Genomic DNA, 13994 nt, shown 5'->3' with positions numbered 1-13994 from the left:
TGTAATTTTTCTTCTTTTCACTATACATTCTGTATGGCTTGAAAAGACTTTCCCTAAGCAGAATGAGTGCATTTGAAAACTTATAGTTAATTAGTTAAATTGTAAGCTCTCATTTTAATTAGAATTAAATTAGGCCATTTAAAAGCTGGACCATGGTTAGCACTTTTAGATTATACTTAAGCAATATAAGGCACTTGTGAGGCCTTATCTGGAGCCTTATCTGGGCTGAAAGGTATGAGCTATGTGGAAAGATTACAGTCAAATATTTTCAGTTATAGAAAATAAAAATTAAGTTCTTGAATCATGTCACCACTTCAAATTATGGAGTTATGTAGTAGAGTGGATCCCACCACAGAAGGAAATAAGTTAAGGGTTAAATTCACACAAGCATTAGAAAAACTTTCACATTCAGATACTGTACAATGGGATATGTTAGAAAGTAGCGTGTTTTAGTAATTTGGGGACCTTCAAATGTAAATGTTATTTCTCAAAAGTTAGTTGAGCACAGATTGGCACGCAATATTTAGATGAATGGCCTGTTCAAGTTAATTGTAATTGTTCCAGCTACTTAACAGTTCCAGTGTCCTTGGTTCAAGTCTGGAGTTAGTCCTCATGTCAGTTCCTTTTCCATTCCAAACACATGCAGGTTTCATTTGACTGGCACTGATAAATTAGTCCTTTAGTAGTGAGTTTGCATGCGTGAAACAGTGGACTTCCATCCTGCTCTCGTAGCGTATATATAACACTATACCCCATCCTTCTGCAAGAGCAGCCAGCCCAGGAGCTGGTCATTTAAAGGATGTAGGAGGTTCACAAGTGCAAGGACAGAAAAGCTCACTAGAGAAGATCTAGCCTGGAGTCTCTGGATAGGCAAACTCTGAATCATTCAACAAAGGAGGAAGAGTAGCCAAAGCTCTGAGACAGAATAAGGAGGCAAAAGACAAAGTGATAAAGTGTAGTACTTTGGTGGATTAGTAGACTAGCTACCCCAGAAGATACACTGTTCAGCACCCACTGTGGTAGACCAAGAAAAGCAGTGGTTTTTGCATTTTTTTTCTTCATTTGTACATTGGTTGCTTCATGTTTATCCCTTTTTTGTGAATTTCTTAAACACATTCTTTTAATATAGGTTAGCCTCCTGGGCATCATTCTGAGTTTAGCTGCAGTGTAACAGCACTCCTTACTGTCCACAAGATTTATTTTCAGAGTTAATAATCAGTGATACGATCTTGAAGGTGTATAAAACAACCAAGAGCTTTGCAAGGTACAAGTAATGTAATTTTTATGTTTTTAATAATAATAGTAATGGCTTTATTTTCATAGCACTTTGTTAAAATATTTCATTCCAAAAGAGATAAAACAGCCTTGAAAGCAGAACAGGAGCACCATTAATAAGTTTTAAGATTAATTTTAAAAGTGTTTATCATCAATAGTCACAGTCTGTTAAGCAGAATTCTAGACCTTGGGGCAATTGTAACTAAATTTTGACTCCAAACCTTTTATCTTAGACCTATAGGTGTTATACAAAGGCTTAAGGCTTAAGTCAGAGTGTAGCAGTCAATCATATCCCTGAGATAGGGAGGAGTGAAAGCTACGTAAACATTTTAAAACCAATAAAAGGATGCTAAAAATCAGTCCTGAAAGAAATAGGTAATGAGTAAAAGGACTTGAGATCAGGAGAAATATAAGTACCTGTAAGAATTTGACTAGTGGCATTCTGGCCTTTTACTGTTTAATAGTGCATTTGAAAGACCAAAAAAGGGTATTACAATAATCAAACATGAATTAATTTCACAGAGATAGCCCAAATAATAAAATTATGCACTTTAGAAATTTGTAATCTGTATTAATTGTATCTTAGTGTTTTAATTGAAATAGAAAAGACAAGTAGTATAGCACAACATGGAATTTTATTTTATATACAACATGAAGTTTTTTATAATTTTACAATTTCTATCATCTGAATAAGCTATATCAGCTATTACGGCTAAAGGAACAGAAAATACCTTTAACTCTGAAGAGTGTTTGAGTTTCCCTACAAAGGTAGATTTAACTGGTGTTTCATAAATGGCTCAGCCCATATTTTTCATAATAGATGAAATGTGAGAATTAAGTTCAAGCCCTTGTCAAGGAAATTTGTAAGGCTGGTCATGGAAGAATTTTTAAATAGTTGAGAAGCAATTCTTTTTTGCTGGAAGAAAAACTGTTTTTGGTCTTGTATAGCATATCCTCTTTCATCCAAGATTTAATATGCCTAAAAAGCCAGCCTTTTATTGCAAGAAGTTTGGCATTTAGAACATTTGGGAACTCTCTACAGCCAAAGTCCTCATATACTGTAGCAGAGAATATACCGCTAGCCGTAAAATAAAATACTATACAACAGAAATCAGTAACACTTTAGTTTTGGTATTACAGAAATGTCTGTTATTCATTTACTTTTATGAAACGATACCTTAACAATGGCTTCTTAAGGTCTTGCTAAAATTTACAAAACATCCACAAAGAGGTTAGTCAGCTTTGTGCTGTGTGGCATACAGACATGCTTGTAAAATTAATTTATACTGAAATGCATCAAGAGAGACTTGTCTCAGTTAAGCTGCCTTTGACCATTCCAAGGTGAAGTTATTCTAGCAGGCCATACTGCAGCCATGAATATACACTTGATTGTTTGGAAGTGTTATTAACCCACCCACAGAGGATGCACAAACCAGTGTATTTCTTCGTGTCGTTCCCAAACTCGGATAAATGAGGAAGGTTACGTCAGGAAGGGCATCCGGTGTAAAATTTTGCCAAATCAATATGCGGACAACAATACAAATTTCCATAACTGATCGGTCGACCCCCGGGTTAACAACGACCTTCACCAGTACTGTTAGTCAACAGGGTGCTGGCAGAAATTGGACTACTGTTGGCCAAAGGAGAAGAAGGAGAAGAAGAGGGGGGAGATATGTCCAGAGGCAGGAGGAGAGGAGGAAAGTTAAGAGTTGAACTGAGAGTAGGAACTTTGAATGTTGGCAGTATGACTGGTAAAGGAAGAGAGTTGGCAGATATGATGGAGAGAAGGAAGGTTGATATACTGTGCGTGCAAGAGACTAAATGGAATGGGAGTAAGGCCAGGTAGAGCGGAGGTGGATTCAAATTGTTCTATCATGGTGTGGACTGGAGGAGAAATGGGGTAGGGGTTATTCTGAAGGAACAGTATGTCAAAAGTGTTTTGGAGGTGAAAAGAGTGTCAGGCAGAGTAATGATTATGAAGCTGGAAATTGGAGGTGTGATGATGAATGTTGTTAGTGCATATGCACGGCAAGTTGGGTGTGCAATGGGTGAGAAAGAAGATTTTTGGAGTGAGTTGGATGAAGTGATGAACAGTGTACCCAAGGGACAGAAAGTGGCCAAGGGACAGAAAGTGGCCAAGGGACAGAAAGTGGTGATTGGAGCAGATTTCAATGGGCAATTGGTGAAGGGAATAGTGGAGACGAGGAGGTGATGGGTAGGTATGGTGTCAAGGAGAGGAATAAAGAAGGTCAGAGGATAGTGGATTTTGCCAAAAGGATGGACATGGCTGTGGTGAATACGTATTTTAAAAAGAGGGAGGAACAAAGGGTTATGTACAAGAGTGGAGGAAGATGCACACAGGTAGATTACATCCTATGCAGAAGAGTTGATCTGAAGGAGATTAAAGACTGCAAAGTGGTGGCAGGGGAAAGTGTAGTTAAGCAGCATAGGATGGTGGTCTGTAGGATGACGTTGCAGATCAAGAAGAGGAAGAGAGTGAGGGCAGAGCCAAGGATCAAATGGTGGAAGTTGAAAAAGGAAGACTGCAAGGTTGAGTTTAGGGAGGAGGTGAGACAGGCACTGGGTGGCAGTGAAGAGTTACCAGACAGCTGGGAAACTACATCAGATGTAGTAAGGGTGACAGCATGAAGGGTGCGTGGCGTGACATCTGGAAAGAGGAAGGAGGAAAAGGAAACCTGGTGGTGGAATGAGGAAATACAGAAGAGTATACAGAGGAAGAGGATGGCAAATAAGAAGTGGGATAGTCAGAGATGCAGAAAGTAGACTAGAGTACAAAGAGATAAGGCACAAGGTGAAGAGAGAGATGGCGAAGGCTAAAGAAAAGGCAAATGATGAGTTGTATAAGAGGATGGACACTAAAGAGGGAGAAAAGGACCTGTACCGATTGGCTAGACAGAGGGACCGAGCTGGGAAAGATATGCAGCAGGTTAGGGTGATAAAGAATAAAGATGGAAACGTACTCAAGCGAAGAGAGTGTGTTGAACAGATGGAAAGAGTACTTTGAGAGGCTGATGAATGAAGAAAATGAGCAAGAGAAGAGGTTGGATGATGTGGAGATAGTGAATCAGGAAGTGCAATGGATTAGCAAGGAGGAAGTAAGGACAGCTATGAAGAAGATGAAAAATGGAAAGGCTGTTGATCCAGATGACATACCTATGGAAGCATGGAGGTGTTTAGGAGAGATGGCAGTAGAGTTTTTAACCAGATTGTTTAGTGGAATCTTGGAAAGTGGGAGGATGCCTGAGGAGTGGAGAAGAACTGTACTGGTGCCGATATTTAAGAATAAGGGGGATGTGCAGGACTGCAGTAACTACAAGGGAATAAAATTGATGAGCCACAGCATGAAGTTATGAGAGAGTAGTGGAAGCTAGGTTAAGAAGTGAGGTGATATTAGTGAGCAGCAGTATGGTTTCGTGCCACGAAAGAGCACCACAGATGCAATATTTGCTCTGAGGATGTTGATGGAGAAGTTTAGAGAAGGCCAAAGGAGTTGCATTGCGTCTTTGTGGACCTGGAGAAAGCATATGACAGGGTGCCTTGAGAGGAGCTGTGGTATTGTATGAGGAAGTCAGGAGTGGCAGAGAAGTACGTAAGAGTTGTACCAGATATGTACGAGGGAAGAGTGACAGTGGTGAGGTCTGCAGTAGGAATGACGGATGCATTCAAGGTGGAGGTGGGATTACATCAGGGATCGAGTCTGAGCCCTTATTTGCAATGGTGATGGATAGGTTGACAGATGAGATTAGACAGGAGTCCCCGTGGACTATGATGTTTGCTGATGACATTGTGATCTGTAGCGATAGTAGGGAGCAGGTTGAGGAGACCCTGGAGAGGTGGAGATATGCTCTAGAGAGGAGAGGAATGAAGGTCAGTGGGAACAAGACAGAATACATGTGTGTGAATGAGAGGGAGGTCAGTGGAATGGTGAGGATGCAGGAAGTAGAGTTGGCGAAGGTGGATGAGTTTAAATACTTGGGATCAAAAGTACAGAGTAATAGGGATTTTGGAATTAAGGTGAAAAAGAGAGTGCAGGCAGTGTGGAATGGGTGGAGAAGAGTGTCAGGAGTAATTCATGCCAGATGGGAATCAGCAAAAGTGTAAAAGGGAAGGTCTACAGGACAGTAGTGAGACCAGCTACGTATGTTATATGGGTTGGAGACGGCGGCACTGACCAGAAAGGAGTCAGAGCTGGAGGTAGCAGAGTTAAAGATGCTAAGATTTGCACTGGGTGTGACGAGGATGGATAGGATTAGAAATTAGTACATTAGAGGGTCAGCTCAAGTTGGACAGTTGGGAGACAAAGTCAGAGAGGCGAGATTGCGTTGGTTTGGACATGTGCAAAGGAAAGATACTGGGTATATTAGGAGAAGGATGCTAAGGATAGAGCTTCCAGGGAAGAGGAAAAGAGGAAGGCCTAAGTGAAGGTTTATGGACGTGGTGAGAGAGGACATGCAGGTGATGGGTGTAACAGAGCAAGATGCAGAGGACAGAAAGATATGGAAGAAGATGATCCGCTGTGGCAACCTGTAACGGGAGCAGCCGAAAAAAGAAGAAGAAGTTTGGAAGTGTTATTAAAACCATAAGAAGCCTTTGTTACTGTCATGTTACATAAGTAAAGGAGTAATAGCTGTATTTTTGTAGTATAACCTAAAAAATAACTATCACTGAAAAACAGGAATCATCTATGCTCGACCTCCTGTTTTTGTTCATTAAATAACCACAGAAAACATGTACTTATTTAGGTAGCACTGGGTAAAATATGTCAGAGCCCCAACTTTGGGAGAAAGCCAGTCGATTTCACAGTCCACACACACTTAAGTCATACAAGGCTGTTTTAGTGATAATTATCTTAACAAGCACACCTTTTGAGTGTACGAAGACACAGTGACACCCACATGGACATGTGCAGACCTCCATATGGATAGTAATCGGGGTACTAGTTGTTCCTAGATCATTAAAGCTATGATGTACCTATAATAACCAAAGTTTCACCATGCTACAAACCCTGATATAGCATTTTAAAGATTCCTTTCAAATTATCCTCTGCATACATCTAACTCTTAATGCATTGCAATTTAAGCTTTGTAATTGCATTGTCCAAACCACCTGTGGTACAAATGCCCTTAAGGAGGTACACACACCAAGAAATATTGTTGCAAGACTGACTGCAAAAACACTACTGCCAAGTATAGCCTTTCCTAAAAGAATGCCTGAGAGAAACGTTTAAGTACTCAAGAGGGCATCTTAGCTGCTTTTCTGTGTCACACAGAACTTGCCACCTACTTTTGCTGGATGCTGTTTCTTTCATTAGGGCAAAGTTGTCTCAGTTCATATTTTTCTTGTTATCCCTAAATGCTGGTGACTACAAAGCAAGTTTCTTTTTGTTTTGTTTTGGCAACCTGACGAGCTGCATTCTTGAACTCCTCTAAACTATTAAAGAATAACTGGAAAACATGTCTAGTTGATACAAACAGGTCAGACAAAACTGAATCATAAATAGAAAACAACTCTCTTTGACTGCAAATTAGGTGATAAATATAACTTGGACTAAAAACAAAACAAAAATAGTAATAAAGATTACTAATAGGCCCGAGTCAAATAAAATGAGAAACCTTCATCTTCTGTCCTGCAGAATACTTTCAATGAGAGCACTTTTCAATAATTGTAAAAAATAGATACAAATGAAACTATAGCAATGCAACATCTGGCATCAAGGTAAAAAATAAAAAATAAAACTGCACACCATGACTGACCTCCATGCATCACAAAATCCTCAGAGCCATCTGTTCTGACATGACATGAAACTAGAGAATACAAAAGGCAATTAGCGAAATGTTGGTGCATTTGGGCATTTAAACTTCTAATGAATGGCTTCATGGAAACACCAAGCACAAATACATTTCTCCACATGTATACCAGAAAAATAAATGTGATGGGCCGAGTACATAATACTGTTTGATACATATTGAAAAGAGAAATGCAGCAAACAAGTCTAATGGATGCTTTTAACTTTTCCAACAAGCTCAAAACAAACAAGCGAGTTCAATAAGTCCATTAGGATACACAGCAGTGATCATACACTGTATATTCCAAAAGCCTCTTCTTTAAACAAAGGATAAGTAATATTAACATTTTTGACCCCTTCTGAGAAAAACTTCTGTAAAAAACATTTCAAAAATATTATGAAGGCTCACATTAGTGTGCACTGAAATGGGAGAAGCAATATTATCATTTTTGATATTACTTCTACGTGCTATTATACATGCTCCCATAGGCCTGCTAATTTTATTTACAATGAACAAATGGCTGGCACAAAAAATAGAATAAGGGTAACCAAGCTTATGCATTTGTAGTGGTCATTAATTTAAACATTACAACCCAATTTATGTAATATACAAAGATGACCAACTGCAATGACAATGTAGTAAGTGGAATTTACCCTAAGATAAAAAAGTATATATGGAACTAAAAAAGAGAAATTGCTTGTACATGTATCGCATACTGTGTATGTGCCAAACAATTGACAAAAATTGTAGGCTTCTCCTGATGAGATACTACACTATATGTAGACACTGGAACAATAAAGTGATGTTATGGCAATAGTGATACATATTAAATGAATAGCTAAGAAAAAGGAAGAGGCTTACCTTTGAACAGTAAAAATATTCTGTAATTTAAATTCAAACAGGAATTGAAGAGTAAGCAAACATGCCAATACATAAACTAGGTAAAGAATAATAAAGAGAAGAAATTAGTTATCTGAATTAATATAAGTATGTATAAGTAAAGACACAAAGAAATGCAAATTCATGGTGAAGTGAAGTATAAACTGGCCCTAACAGGACAAAAGCAGATAAAGGACTGGAAGATTAAGTCTCTCTATTATAATAAAAAATCCTGGGATGAAACAAGAATTTTTCAGAGAGATATTTTCACGACTCATGAGACAAGACTTTGTGCCAAGATATTTAACCATGCCCGGGGCCGGAAATAAAAGACAAAGAGTAGATGACAAAGTAGAATGTCGTAAAGAATTCAAAAATGTTGGCGCGATATACATGCAGAGCAGGTTAGAGATAATGAAACTACTAAAATTCAAAAGACTGAAAAAATTATAGTAAAGATCGCATTAGCATGAACAAATGGAAATTATTACTCAATGAAATAACAGAACAGTGAAAAGAGATTGAATATATTGTTCGGATTTAAACTTTAAGTCAGAGACTTGTAGATGGTCTAATTCATGTTGCCAACAGGGAAAAGTAGTGTTTCTTCCCAATGAAGAGGCGTATCCATGAGAATTAAAAGATTTGTTGTTTGGTGAAAGTGAAATCCACATACACGAGTGGCAGAGATGCAAAGTAGCTGGTACGTAGCGCAGGCCAGGGGGGTTGGCGAGCAAAAGCCCCCTAGTTTTTTATTTACAGTGATCCCTCGCTATATCGCGCTTCGCCTTTCGCGGCTTCACTCCATCGCGGATTTTATATGTAAGCATATTTAAATATATATCGCGGATTTTTCGCTGCTTCGCGGGTTTCTGCGGACAATGGGTCTTTTAATTTCTGGTACATGCTTCCTCAGTTGGTTTGCCCAGTTGATTTCATACAAGGGACGCTATTGGCAGATGGCTGAGAAACTACCCAACTTACTTTCTCTCTCTCTCTCTCTCTCTTGCGCTGACGTAGGGGGGTGTGAGCAGGGGGGCTGTGTGCAGCTGCTTCCTGAAGGACATGCTGCACAGTGCTTCGCATTCTTAAAAGCTCAAAGGGCACGTATTGATTTTTGACTTTGTTTTTCTGTGGCTCTCTCTCTGTCTCTTCCTGCTCCTGACAGAGGGGGTGTGAGCTGCCGCCTTCAACAGCTTTGTACCGGCGGTGCTTCGCATACTTAAAAGCCAAAAAGCCCTATTGATTTTTTTTTTGACTGCTTGCTTTGCACTCCTTTGAAAAGGAAGATATGTTTGCATTCTTTTAATTGTGAGACAGAACTGTCATCTCTGTCTTGTCATGGAGCACAGTTTAAACTTTTGAAAAAGAGACAAATGTTTGTTTGCAGTGTTTGAATAACATTCCTGTCTCTCTACAACTTCCTGTGTTTCTGCGCAAATCTGTGACCCAAGCATGACATTCTAAAAATAACCATATAAACATATGGTTTCTACTTCGCGGATTTTCCTATTTCGCGGGTGGCTCTGGAACGCAACCCCCGCGATGGAGGAGGGATTACTGTAAAGACAAGCTGAGGTCAAATGCAGCAATTGAACTGTTGTGTAACAAAACCAATACCCAAACCAATAGCAAAGTCTTAGAGAACCTAGCTAACAATTAGCTATACTAGAAGGAACAAAAGTAGTATTTGCAAAAGGATCTTAGCCACAAGTGCTCAAAATGGCAGCACCCATAAAAAATTTCATGATGGCCTTGCAGTATACCAAAAATATGACATTAATATAAAAAATCTCAAATCAAAACAAAAAGTAAAATATGAAAGAGAAACAAAGTTCTACATATTTCAACTCCCCCTCCCCTCACCCAAAAAATAAGAAAAATGTATTAAGCCCATTAATTAAATTATAAAGAGCAGGCATCATAACAGAGGTTGGAATGTTCTATGAATTCACTTAATAGACTTTCCATATTCATAAAAAAGTTGTTTTATATTATTAGCTAAGATAATGACATTTTGATTGAGTAGAACAAGCCCTACAGAAGATAAAATAATGGGGAACTGGAAAATCTGGGGTAGAAACAAGATGGTTGGAGAAGAGTATTATGGTCAGAGGGGTTTATGTAGAGTGACTACTGAAAGAATTAATCACAGCACTATTCTGGCTGTCAAGGAAGGAAAAAACACTCAGCTCAAAGCGATTTCTTATAGCCGGCCTAAAATAACTTGGTTGGCTGCTACACTCCTAGGCTTGACTAGGCCAAGTCAAATCCCCTACTCCACTCCCAAGTTTCCCAACTTTAATTCCCTAATCTCAAATCATTGATAGATCGATAGATAGATCGATAGAGATAGATAACAGATTGTGCCACAAATGATACATTGAATTAATAAATAAAAAAATATTTACAGTATATACACAAAAAACCCTCTCTTGCTCCCTAAGCTAATAAGCACTATATACTGTCAGTGTAAAAAGTAATAAACATTACACACAATAAATACAAAAAATATGATAACCCAAACACAAAGTCTACTGTGGAACAGTGACTGAGATGGGTATGGAAAATTATGAAGCCGGCCTGTATCCTTAAAGTAATATGAGGGCACTACCCCAAAGTAAATAAAGCAGATAAAAACGGAACAGTCTCACCAATGTGAATCCCAAAAGATGCAAATTATTTTCCAGGTAAAAACCAGAGAAAATGCCCTGTGGTTAAATAGGTGGAATTAAGAAGTTTCTTGACCCTTGTAGCAATTATTAAAAAATTGTCTTAGCAAGTATAGTCAAGATGGCAGAAATTGCAGAATGAAACCAACATAAAGAACCACCTGAGGTCTAAACCCCTCATTATATAGAAGTAACCTAGAAGTCTTTTTACTAGAAACAGGAAGTCCCACCTCAAAGGGTCAGTAGCTGTCAAGCATTTGCCTTCTCCCATTCTACTTCAATGAGTGGTTGCTTCTACACCACGAACAATTCACAATTCTGTAAAAGGACAACAAATTGACAGAAACAATTGAACAGCCCAATACAAATGGCAAAAGCATGTAGCACCACTACAAGATGGACTCACAGTTATTTAAAATTTGTGAAACTGGGCACATTGATATCACCTACAAAAACTGGAAAGATTTTATCTATACAGTAGAACAAAACCAAATAAATAATTGTTTTAGATAAGGATTGTGAAATGAAAGGATTATACTTTGCTCACATTTTGTGACGTAAGGATTTTCAGAATAAGGGATTTTTCTTTTTGTTTACTTTTCAGTCAGTGATGTCACTTCTGGCACCACTTAACAACTCTTTGTTACAAAATTGCCCTGTGTGTGTGTGTTATTCCACAGTGGCCTACTTTTTTCATTGGGCACGTAGGTTAGCTTCTCAAGAGACTGAACTGTTTTCAGGTTTTCTTATGGTGTAATATATAACCTGCTTAGAGACTCAGGATTTCTACCTTCCACTTTATGTTGTATGGTCTCATTTAAATAACTTGGAGTAAATTCCAGGGTGAACGTATGCATATGCCAGAAACAATTGGATTTATAAAACCTGTTGTATGCACATTTCTATGTAATTTACCCTTTATACATCACAATCATCTTGTAAATGTGCATATGTGAACACATCCCAAACCGCATGGTTGCCACCCTGAAACAACTATACATGGAGCATACTAATCAACCTTGTATATATGCAACCGGGATGCTAAAGACATCCATTGACTGGTAGAACAGCTTCCCATGTGATGCATTCAGACGCAGCCACGTTTGAGGACTCCCATAGCGTTCTCCACAACTGAGCATGTAAGAGCATACACAGCAATATAGGAGATATGCATCTCCTTTGCATTCTGGGTGGTTAGAGAAACATGTAAGTTTCCAGCATCTCAGTAGATAGCCACTATCACCTGGCACTTGTAATGCCATGATTGCTGTTACAATGAATAGTATTGGCCATTTGTAAAACTGACAGTTCTGCCAGTTACCTTACCAACACGCCAGACACCTCATACATTACCATCATCAATTCATCTGCCTAACCTACTTTGCTTCAAAATAAATGAATCATGGGTTAACAAAGGCCATCAAGCCATGAAGTTTGTTAGTGTTATATTGGTATCACAGATGACATGTACGTTACTCGAATGTCACTGTTCACTGTTAACAAAAACAGCCTTATTCCCGCTAGGTGCTCTTATTGCTGTATGAGTGCAGTCAATTGCTCCAATTACATTATGAAAACCAGACTCTGCTGCAAATTGCCTTCTTGTGTTGGCAATTTTTTTTTTGTTGGCAAAAGCATGTTATATTTTATGTATGTACACCTACACCATAGAGTAGATGAATGTAGCACCTTGCCAGTCAGTTAATGGCTTTCACAACAGTGGCCATGTTGGAGCTGAAGCTTGGCTACGATAATCCTGACCTGTCGACCAGTTCCCTGAGACATGACAGCTATATAAACTGACAAAAAACACTGAAAATGTCTTCAGTGCAAATATGTATCATTGGCCCTCTTAGAAGGGAACTAAATAGAGTCTGTGCATCACATTCATTACCTTTGGTTTAATATGAGTTTAATATGATAGTCATGTCAACGTACATTATAATACCAGCTCAGTGATATGAATTATTATAAGAGTGAATCCACATTTAGCTGGTTTGGTTGCATTTCCCTAATGATCAAGGGTGTTGCCATTTCCCAGTTTCTTGAAGATGTTTTCCAATCAAGCTTTCTTTTATAAATCTTGACTTATGCTTGGAAAGCTGCATATACACATTTTAGACCTCTTTTTGTGCATTATTAAATTAAAGGAACACTTTTTAATCAGAGTATAGCTTCATGTCAATGAAACTTCTGGGATATTGATATGGCCAGTTAAGTAGCAGTGGGAGCTGTTAATCAGTTTCAGCTGCTTTGGTAGAAGCTGTGGAGAACGTTATGCTGCCTGTAACATCGTTCAGTTTGACCGGTTTGGTGGTGGGTCAGTGATGGTCTGGGGAGGCATATCCATGGAGAGACGCACAGGCTTCTACAGGCTAGACAACGGCACTTTGACTGCCATTAGGTATCGGGATGAACTCCTTGGAGCGATTGTCAGACTCTATGCTGGTGCAGTGGGTCCCGGGTTCCTCCTGGTGCACAACAATGTGGCAAGAGTATGCAGGCAGTTCTTGAAGGATAAAGGAATTGATACCATTGACTGACCCCTACGCTCGCTCGACCTAGATTCAATAGAACACCTCTGAGACATTATGTTTCGGTCCATCCAACGCCGCCAAGTTGCACCTCAGACTGTCCAGGAGCTCAATGATGCCCTGGTCCAGATCTGGGAGGAGATCCCCCAGGACACCATCCATTGTCTCATTAAGAGCATGCTCCCCCTGACATTATCAGGCACACATACAAGCATGTGGGGGCCATACAAACTACTGAGCATGATTTTGAGTTGCTGCAATGAAATTTCGCCACTATTTTTTCACTTTGATTTTTGGGGTGTCTTTGAATTCAGCCCTTTTTAACTTAGTTAACACTTAATTTTTTTGAGCATTGTATATATATATATCCAGGCAAGTCGGAGCTGGGTGGTAGAGAGGCAACACTTGACTGGAGGAGGGCAGTGCGGTGGTGAGAGAGTTATTAGGGAGGAGAGGAGGTTTCTGAACTCTTTCGGGTCCTCCCCAACAGGACGACACGTTAAAGAGCGATTGCCGGGTCTGTGGAAAGCTTCTTGTCTATCGCCAAGGCAACCGCAGGTTCACAATGTAACAGCATAGCGCCACAGAAACAAATATAAACCAACCGTGGTCACGCTATAAGCGCCTGTCGCCGATGGGTGATGCAAGGAACATTACAAATGCAGGGAACAGTATAACTTGGCCACTGACCTGGCCCCGACTATGCCCGTTTGCTTTATCTGTGTATAGGAGAGTGGTAGATCCCGCTGCAATAAATAACTGTGCTGTTCCTGCTTCAAGTTGAATAAAGCTGGTTTTGCTAAAGTATTGAGCCTCATTTTTGTGGT

General features: G+C 39.3%; 1 protein-coding gene across 1 annotated transcript in view; it reads left to right on the top strand.

Moving 5' to 3' along the window:
* The window catches only part of tacr3a (tachykinin receptor 3a), a 295006-nt gene that overhangs the window by 262529 nt on the left and 18483 nt on the right, over positions 1–13994 (top strand). The window lies entirely within an intron of this gene.

This window comes from Erpetoichthys calabaricus, chromosome 7, assembly GCF_900747795.2.
Source record: "Erpetoichthys calabaricus chromosome 7, fErpCal1.3, whole genome shotgun sequence".
Classification (NCBI taxonomy): domain Eukaryota; kingdom Metazoa; phylum Chordata; class Cladistia; order Polypteriformes; family Polypteridae; genus Erpetoichthys; species Erpetoichthys calabaricus.
This window is presented reverse-complemented; position numbering and strand designations above follow the sequence as displayed.